Genomic DNA, 10,663 nt, shown 5'->3' on the forward strand with positions numbered 1-10,663 from the left:
TTGGAACACAAAGCATATTGGGCAATTAAAACCCTAAATATAAACTATACTTCCGCAGGCGAGAAACGGATTCTGGACATCCACGAATTAGAAGAGCTGAGATTGGACGCTTATGAGAATGCCAGGATCTACAAAGAGCGAACCAAAAGATGGCATGACAAACACATTTCTAGGAAGGAGTTTAAAGTCGGCGACGTAGTGCTACTATTCAATTCAAGACTTAAACTTTTTCTAGGAAAACTCAATCTCAGTGGTCTGGCCCTTTCGAGATCACCAAAGTCCTCAATAGTGGTGCGATAGAAATAAAAGGTAGGAATAGTGACCCTTTTATAGTAAACGGGCAGCGACTAAAGCATTATCATAATATAAAAAATAGAGACTATTCAAATAGTCTCAGACTCATAGAGCTGCCCGCTCAACCCCAAACCTAGTACAACGCGATGTTACTATCGAACTTACGACATTAAAAAAAGTGCTTAGTGGGAGACAACCCACCCTGTTTCCTTTTTGTTATCTTTGTTACACTCTATTTTCCTTCTTTGATTTTCTTCTTTAGTTTTTTTTGCCCCCCTCTTCTTGATTCTTTGCAGTCATTCTTGTTGCTTCTAGTAACTAACTTAGACATATTGGATACTGATAAATAGGATAATTACTAACTAGTTAGTTAATTACTTTCATCATGCAACAAATAGAGACAGTTTTTAGAGGCAGAGTTCAACGAAGGCGGTATGATTATCTAGCCCGGAAGGATATGGCATTGACCATATATTATGATGGACCGACCATGGATAAATTAGGCATCCGAGATAGCATCCTATTTATGCTTAACCAGCTTGGGTGGGAGAACGCAGCCATTAAGAGACGGTTTGTCACGTACCATGAACTAACCTTAGAACTCCTTAGCTCCCTTGTATACAACCCTAAACATGGTTACGGACTTAACAAGGGGTTGATATCCTTTAGGTTATTTAGCATGAACTTCACCTATACCCGTTGAGACCTTGCTGACCTCCTAGGATTCCCTAGTGGCCCTTTCGTTTTTACTACCCGCCAGGAGGACCTAATCGATGACATCGACCTAGATGACTTTTGGGGTAGCATAACTGGAGAATCCAACCCTATCCCGAATGAGATGCACTCACAAAATATCCATAACCCTGCTATCCGATACTTTCATAAAATACTAGCCCACACCTTATTTGGTAAGGAAGAGAATAACACCATAGTGTCCCGCGATGAATTCTTCATCTTATTATGTGTTGATCAAGGTCGACATGTCAATATCGTGACATTCATGATGGGAAGATTTTTTCACCTTGCTAAGAATTACCGTACCCCAATAATCATAGGTGGCCTAGTAACCATGATGGTAGACGCCATCGGACTTGTACGCCCACTTTATGAGCTTGTACCTTTTGGAAACATTCGACCCATGGATATCGAATTTTGCTTTAACTGCAGAATCATAGGAAACATTGGGACGGATACCTTTGATTATTTAATCAGTAACGAAGTGGTTCGACTATTTACCTTTCCTAACCATGAGAAAACGAGTGTTCACAACCGCAATAACTGGCTTTATGACTTAGATGAACACCCTTTTGATCCATCTTCACCTCCCGCGACACCGCCCAAATATGAGTTTATCAATGACCCTATCCATGTAGAAGAATCTGACCCTGAAACACCTCCCAACTATTATAACATTGATGAACCGGTTCCTCCATCATATGCTGATAATCTTGCCATGCTCATCACCTGTCTGAATGGTTTTCAAGCTGACATCACAACTGTGAAAGACGAGATAAAGATCATACGCTTTGATGTCCTAGGCCTGATGGATATAGTCGTTGAGAAGTTTCATCATCTGAACGAAGTTGTAGCTGCATTGGGACAAAACCGTGGCTAATACTACTGACCACTGATGTCTCCTACTCGCACTAAGCAATGAGGAAAATGCTTTGTTTTGTGTGGGGAGGGAGCGCATTTATTTTACTACCTTTCTTATTTTATTGATTTTGTTTGCTATGTTATCACTACAATTTTTTTCCTATGTTACATTTAATTTCAATTTATTAACTCATTTGCAATTCATTTACTTCTGCTTATTTATTTATTTATTTATTTATTTATTTATGCATTTATGTTGTTAAAATTCAATTGCTTAGTTATCATTTTTTGCTGTTATCATATGTTGCTGCAACCTGTGTTAAAAATTGAAAAAATTAGCGTGTGACGTCCGTCTCACAGACGTGACGACCGTCACGGATCTGCCACGATCGTCACACGGTATGCAAATGACCGTTACGAGCATCTGACCGTTGCAGACGACCGTTACGCATTCGTTGCGCGTGACGACCGTCACACCCCTGTGACGACCGTCATGAATTCCAGAGAGCTCGCCTATAAATGCAGGCGCTCTTTATCTCTTCTTCCTCATCAATTTCCACTCTCATTACCATTCTACTCTTCATCTATTAAATTCTTAACATTTTCTTCAAAGCGTGTAACTCACATATATTCCATCTCACCCACCAATACCAAAAGTTTCATACACCTCATCAATGGCTCGTCAAGAAATCGCTACTCCCGACATATCTACCGTCGTATTCCGAAATGGAGAAGCTGGCGAACGCCAAAGAAGCAACTACCTCAAGTTTTACAAACGCTCCGTTCAAGCTACGAGGTATGTTGATCATGAATGCCTGACGGAGTTAGGACTTTTGGAGGGCGTGGAGTGGATGCTAGCGAACTCCAGCTTGACGCAACTGTGTACCACACCGCAGCCAACCTACGAAGCGCTGACCCTGGAATTTCTGAGTTCCTACCCTTATATCACACCCTTTAGCGCTATTCAATATCTCACCGAAGTCGCCACATTTAGAATGTTCGGCACCGAGTATTCCCTAAATCAAACCCAGATAGCGAGAATGCTTGGTTTCCGACATGGAGAAGGAATACACTACTGCATCCCAGAAGGATGGTCAGAGATAGCATTCCCAGTTTGGCACAACCTCACCAACATGAACGCCACGAGCTGGGATACGCTTAATGCAACATATATCCACAACCCAGCCATAAGATACTTTCACTGAGTCCTGGGGCACACAGTTTTTGGAAGAGTCAGCAACCATAAGGTAAACTCCAAGGAACTTTTCCTTCTTCACTGTGTGTTTGCCTAAATTGCGTTCAATGTTACTCCTTTTCTACTAGCCAACATCCAAGCTGCTTGCATGAGAGGCAGCCAGGCGTTTTATTGTGGGGGAATCATCACCTCCATAGCATTAGGCTTGAACCTGGGAGATAGGCTAGCCAACTTACCAGCCCTGGAGGAAGAATTCCTCGACATGGACTACTGCCGTGCTTCACACCTGATCAAAGCAAGAGACGACGAGAAGTATCATCATGTGGTCAGAAACAAGGTAGTTAGAAGCATCATCATGCCCAACAGGAACCACACAGATCCAAGAGAAATGGAAAATTGGATTTTTGATCTGGATGCCCCCGAGCCAAATGATGGAAATCCTAGTAATGGTGCAGACGAAGTCGAGGAGGAGCTTGACAGAGCCATGCCTCAACCACCTCAAGAGCACGCTGCAGAGACTTCTTCCCAAGGACAACGGAGAAGCGGACGAAGACCCGCCTCCATGGAAAACATCTACGCCGAGATGCTGCGACACAAACAAAGAATGGAAGACCCCCAAACGGAAATGATGCAAGTGATCCAGCAAATACAGCGGGATCAACATGATTATGCTAATTGGCATGATCAGGGGATGGAAGAACTTTCAGACCAGATGAGTGCCATGACTTATCGCGTAGATGCCATCCAGGAGTACACTCAACACGTGGGATTGGATCCTACCCAGCGAGGAAGAGGTGAGCGCGCAAGAGCAAGAGCCAGAGCACGCAGAAGCCAGCAGCGGAACGACGAGGAGTGATTTTTGTTTCTTTCCTTTTTATTTCTGTACACTGTCGCATTGAGGACAATGCACTGTTTAAATGTGGGAGGAAATCCTTATCACTCCTCTACTTATTTCTATTGTTAATATTTTCAGCCAATACAAAATTTTTTGCTTGTCCTTTTCAATCATTTTTACATATTTTGGCATAACAAAAATTTTCCTTAAGACTAAATGCATACCCTACGAGTATATAGGTTGTCTTGCAGAGGTTTTGTTAGGAAAAACTGAGAAAGATCTAACAAGATTGATACCGTCCGGACACCCTAGATCTCTCACTTCTACGAGATTAGTTTGAATAACCATTATACCGACACCTTAAGTCTCTATTCTAGATTAACCCCTAGTAGTTTATACTAGCAGTCAACACCATCTCAAACGCAAACCACATGGAGAGCCGATGAATATAAGTGTTTGATTCCTACAAATTAAGAAACTCTTTCACACTGTTGCTATCAAGACATTGATAAACGAACCATACAAAAGGTCGCAAAGATGCACAAAAAGAAGGAACAGAAACCCCGGTCGGTTGGTCCAGAGGTACCTGGTACTGGACTCGGTAGGGCGAACTACGGTTCGATCCCCCACAACCTTCAAAAAGGGGATATATAAAGGGGTACCACACTAGTGTACCAGACCCCCGTGCCAAGAAAAGGATCAAAGTCACTAACCGGCTACTTCACTAAGTGCGTGCGGAGGCCAAGGGCTTAATGTGATTGCGCTAGAATGAAATCGGGTGAAATAGAAACAGAGACACTTGGTTGAGCTATAATGGCATGATTTGGACTGGCTTGTGCAAAGGAGAGATCTATGCTAAAGTTGAAAGCTCGTGTCGTCACAGTACCTTTAGTGTTTTACTCGAATACCGGCCATCTTAACAATCCACCTGACAACCACGTACGAATGGGTAACATATTCGCGTTTAACTTTTTTTTCAAATTGTATTTTCTTTAGGACAAGCAAAGATTCAAGTTTAGGGGAGTTTGATAACGCGAAAACACATCAGATAATTGCCTTGATTTACACTCAAAGATCATACCATTTCAGTTAATAACCAGATTATTCCGCAAGTATTTGAGTTGTTTTTGCAGGTATTTAAATCTCCAAACATTAATAAGAAAAATGAAGAAAAGGAAGAAAAATAAGAAGAAACAGATGAGAAAGCACAACAAAAAGCAGAAAACCAGAATATGCAGAATTTGTTGATGTGACGACCGTCACAGATTCATGACGCTCGTCACGATCCATACTGTGATGACCGTCACAGGCCCATGAAGAGCGTCACGCGGCCACAATATACGCTTTGAAACAGTCAATCACAGGCACCCAAACGTGCCTAAATTCCCTCCAACAACTTACTCCCACGGATTCCTCATTCAAACCAAGTCTTCCTTAAAAATCTCAACCACCAAGACCTAAAGGAGCACTATATAAAGGACCAAAAGGAGAAAAATTGGAAACACCTACATTTACACTTACGCTCTACAATTTAGTTTTACAGCTTTCTAGCTTTTTAGTATTTTCTTTTCAGCAACCTTGTTTCCTGTTGCGTTAGTTTATTCGCCATTCTTTTTAGAATTCCGTTTTTCCCTTTTCCTTCCATTTTCCAGTTAGCCATAGTAGTAGTTTCCTACACTGGGGAACTACTACCCTTTATTTAATTTTAGTAAGTAATTTGTATTGAAGAAGCAAAGCTTACCGATTTGTGGAGGACTGCTCAAGTGCTCTGAGATTCGCTATACTCTATTACTTCGATCTCCAGGTTTTTATTGAATTATTATTATTATTGCCCAATTATTATTATAATTATGTTTGTCGCAATGTTGATATGTTTATGCCTTGTGTTTGCCTTATTTAACATGTCCAGCTAAATCACCAGTATCGGTATGTAGCAATTTACTTTGACGGGATTTAATAATAATCGGTGAAAACTTTTTTTCTCAAACAATCTTTTAGGATGAAGTTTTTAATTTAAATTTAATTAACTTTATCACAAAAGCGTGAAAAGCTATTTAATACGGTTTTGCCACGAGAGTGGGAAATTAACTAAGGTGAGAACCAACAATCGCGAGAGCGTGAGGCTCGAGCTGGATAGTAAAAATTAGGCATTGAGTTTAAAAACAGCGAGAGCACTTTAAAAGCAATTAGAACTTATTTATTTTCAAAAAGTAATTTTAACTTCAAATGGGACAGCGAGAGCGTACTTTCTGACTTAAAGCTATAGGCCGAATCAACAATCAGGAGAGTGTGAGATAAAGCTTTTTAAATAAATATTTTCTACTGAGAGATATTTGACATTTAAACTATTCACCGGTGACTGATCGAATCCCTGGCAGTTAATGCGCTGCATACTGATTCCTTCCATCAATTCTTTCTTAAAACTAAATTTCCCTTAGATTTACTATTCTGCCCCCGAACTTCTACTAATCAATTCCCTTAGCTAAACATAGTGACGTTAGTAACACTAGTTTGACCATAGGTCCCTGTGGGATCAATATCTTTTAAAACTAAAGCGACTGGACTATGCAGTTGCAGTCAAGTACCCGATAGACTATATTTTATATATAGTCACGACAAGCATCAATAAACTCAAAGAGAGACATGTTATCAAAACACCGGTTACTGGGTGAGAGAACCACACGCTAAGGGAGAAAGGATATCTAAGACCGGTATAAGGGTGAAAGATATCAATCATCCGAAACATATGAGGAGGACCCAAAAGACACGTCTCAACTCAGGAAAATCTATTTCCACAAGGGACAAAAAGTCATAATAAGGAGCAGAAGGAAGGAACACCAGGGATACCGATTACTGGGTATATAATAGGCGACCAACCAGGCGTGAATTGGGAACATATCCAAGACACTCATAATCCAAAAGGAGGGCTGAGAAAGCAAACTCGACTTATAGGATGGACATTGATGACACTGAAATTCACCGTATTTTCGACTCCGGTTTCGCATGCATTTTAGTAGTTTTATTATCATTTTGTTATGTTATTACTATGTTTCTCTTTGTTTTCAGTTTTTTACTTTAATCGGAGCCCCGATCGAGGGAAGGAGTGAAAAAGAGCTAAAAACCCTAAAATTCAGCATTTTGTACTTGTGGCTCCCACAGTGGCTGGCGCCATAGACCCTGCCATGACGTGTCCTAGCTCAACTTCCCTCAACTGCCACGTTCCCCACTACTTCCACTAAGGCGCCACAGATTGGCCATGTGGAGGGCGCCATGGCCTTGTGGCGGGCGCCACAAGAGGAAAAGTTTTCCCTCCCAAATTCAAACTGAAGGGCATCCTTGTCATTTCCATCATTTTACTTGCTTATAAATAAAAACTCGAATTCACTTGTTTAATCATCCAAACATATAGCAGAGGAAGATCCAAACTTAGAGCAGATCCAAACTTAGAGCAGATGCAAACTTAGAGCAAACTTAGTTTCACTTAGGCATATATTCAGTATTTTAAAGTGGTAATCGCTTCGCATTAGGGTGTTACCACAATTGTGTAATCAAGTCTGTGATCGAGTATGTAATCGAGTTTGGAGCACTTTGGAAGGAAGTTAATCATGCCTCCATTTTCATTTCCGCTTTGCATTTTATTCAACCCTCCGATTGGAGTAGGTTTTTATTGCTTTACCTTTATCTATTTTATTTTCTCGCACTCGCACTTTACTTTATTTATTTCTCGCAATCGCTTTACTTTATTTATTTCTCGCAATCGCTTTACTTTATTTATTTCCCGGACTCGCTTTATTTTATTTATTTCCCACACTGTCTTTATTTTATTTATTTCCCGCACTCGCTTTACTTTATTTATTTTCCGCACTTGCACTACTTTTATTTATTCTCCACACTCACACTACTTTTATCTATTTTCCGCACTCGCACTACTTTTATTTATTTTCCGCACTCGCACTACTTTTATATACTTTCCGCACTCGCAGTACTTTTATTTACTTTCCACACTCGTACTACTTTTATTTAAATTAATGCACTTTTATTTTACCATGTCTAACTAAATCTATAAGGTTAGAATGTAAGGATCGTAATTGAACCGATAATCCGTACAATTGTTCGTAGAAACACTTAAGGGCTATTTTTACTTTCAACAGTTTTCCCGCACTTAATTTCCGTTGGGTAAGATCGAAAGCCGTCCAACGTCTTTTAAACTTAATTGTTTTTAACTATTTCAAAAACAGCGAAAGCGCTTTGTTTAGTTCATTAGGATTTTTTAACTTAAGAAGAAAAGAGATTTTAAAACTATTTTCGGACGCGTTTATAAGTTTAGAGTCTGGTTTTTGAGAACCTCTTTTGGTTAAGAAATCCAGGTTAAAATACTTTTCAACTTAGTCAAGATACTATATTTCTTAAAAATAGGTTTACTACTCTAACGTAATGCGCGCCTTTTTATAAGTGACAATAAGAGGGGTTGATTAGGGAGTACAACTCGGTTCTGAATACGCGAAAGCGACAGTTCCTGTTAAATTGGTTCTTTTCAAAGTAGGAAACACTGCCCATAAGTAGTTCTATAAGCAAGTACTTGGATTATCAATCGATTATGTGAATTGCATTCAAGCCTGTCTTTATTAATTGAACTTTATTCAACACTTTACTTTTTATTGCATACTCTAAAAACCCCTATTTTGATTACCTTAGCTAAACACCATAACAATAGATAACGATAGATTGACACTTGGTCACTGTGAATTCGACAATCTTTTATATTACTCTGACGCGATCGTTTACTTGCGAAAAGCACGCATCAAGTTTTTGGCGCCGTTCCGGGGACCAATTTCGTCAAATTTCATTACCCTTTTGTTATATTGTTTAGAGTTAGGTTATTTCCCGTCGGTCAATACGAAAAGCTCGCAGCACCGGAAGCTTAGTATACCCTCTAGCAGAACCTAAATGTTACGCTCGCGCACGTTTATTCTTTCATAGAATTAGGAGAGTTATGGCCGAAGATCAAAACCAATGACCTCTTAAGGACTTCGCCCAACCATCCAACGAAGAACTTAGTTCTAGTATAGTAAACCCAACCATCCCAGCTAATAATTTCGAACTTAAACCTTCCCTGTTGCAACTAGTGCAACAAAGACAATTCGCATGTCTCGCTACTGAGAACCCAAACCAACATTTAAAATTTTTTCTCCAATTAGAAGACACTTTTAAAACCAATGGAGCTTCTCCTAAGGCAATACGTTTAAGATTATTCCCTTTTTCCCTCACAGATAAAGCCCTATCATGGTTAGATTCCCTTCCACCCAATTCCATTACGACCTGGGATAACCTTAGAAGAGTATTCCTTGCTAGATACTTTCCCCCAAGTAAGACCGTCGTTCTTCGAAACCATATAACTAGATTTACCCAAAACCAAGGAGAATCACTGTTCGAAGCTTGGGAGAGATATAAAGAGTTGTTAAGAGCATGCCCACATCATGGTTTAGAAAATTGGTTAATCATTCAAACCTTCTATAATGGACTTCACTATAACACTAAGATGACCATCGACGCAGCCGCAGGCGACGCGCTGATGAACAAACCCTATGCTGAAGCTAGCGCCCTCATTGAAGATATGGCTCAAAACCATCAATCATGGGGAGTCGAACGAGCGACAATTGAGAAGAAGGGAGCCCAAGGAGGAGGTCATGAACTAAGCTCTATAGACATGATGCAAGCTAAAATGGACGCATTAGCCCTTAAGGTCGAGCATATGTGCATAAACACGAATATCGTAGCCGCAGTTTCGTCGGATTGTGAGATATGTGGAACCAAAGGACACCAATCCGCAGAATGCAGTCTATTAAACGAAACCCACTCTGAGCAAGTGAACTACACCCAAGGGAACCCATACTCGAATACCTATAACCCTGGATGGAGGAATCACCTAAACTTCTCCTATAAAAACAATAACCCTATCCAAAATAATGCACCTCCGAGACAACCTGGTTATCAAGACCCAAGACCAAATCAACCTATGCAACATGTACCACCAAAGCCGAGCCTTGAGAAAATTATGGAAAATTTTATCACTGCTCAAACCCAACAAAACAAGGAGTTCATGAACCAAAACATTCATGTTAACGAATTGATTACTCAGTTAGGAACCAAGGTTGACCAAATAGTTACTCATACCAAGATGCTTGAAACCCAGATCTCTCAGATAGCTTTAAACCAAGCACCTCAGACTACACCTGGAGGACAGTTCCCTGGACAACCTTAATAGAATCCGAGAGGACAAGCCAATGCCATTACCCTACGAAGTGGGAAAGCTTATGATGAGCCACCAAACCCAAGATTGAGTGAACCCGAAACTTCTAAGGAATATACCAAACCCCCGGACAAAGTGAAGGAACCAGAGGAATCTGAAAAACAGGAAGGTTAAGAAAAAGGAGAAAAACCTAAAGATAAAACTTACATACCACCCCCGCCATATAAACCACCTATGCCATATCCACAAAGACTCAAACAAAACCAGATAAATAACCAATATCAAAAATTTATTAAAGTTATAGAAAAACTTCATGTAGAAATCCCTTTCACAGAAGCCATCACCCAAGTACCTTCTTATGCAAAGTTTCTCAAAGACATCCTTACCAACAAACGTAGACTTGACGATCCGAAGCCTTTGGAATGTAATGCCATTTCCAAGAATAAATTAGCCAAAAAAGATAAAGATCATGGAAATTTCCCCATTCCTTGTC

The 10,663-nt window shown here is 40.1% G+C and overlaps 1 non-coding gene across 1 annotated transcript; it reads right to left on the reverse strand.

The window, feature by feature from the left end:
- Window positions 1-9,297: 9,297 nt before the first annotated feature.
- LOC127099933 (small nucleolar RNA R71) lies at window positions 9,298-9,404 on the reverse strand. The gene has a single exon (XR_007794394.1). It is a non-coding gene; the product is annotated as a small nucleolar RNA R71 (small nucleolar RNA).
- Between the last annotated feature and the right edge of the window lie 1,259 nt (window positions 9,405-10,663).

This window comes from Lathyrus oleraceus, chromosome 6, assembly GCF_024323335.1.
Source record: "Lathyrus oleraceus cultivar Zhongwan6 chromosome 6, CAAS_Psat_ZW6_1.0, whole genome shotgun sequence".
Classification (NCBI taxonomy): domain Eukaryota; kingdom Viridiplantae; phylum Streptophyta; class Magnoliopsida; order Fabales; family Fabaceae; genus Lathyrus; species Lathyrus oleraceus.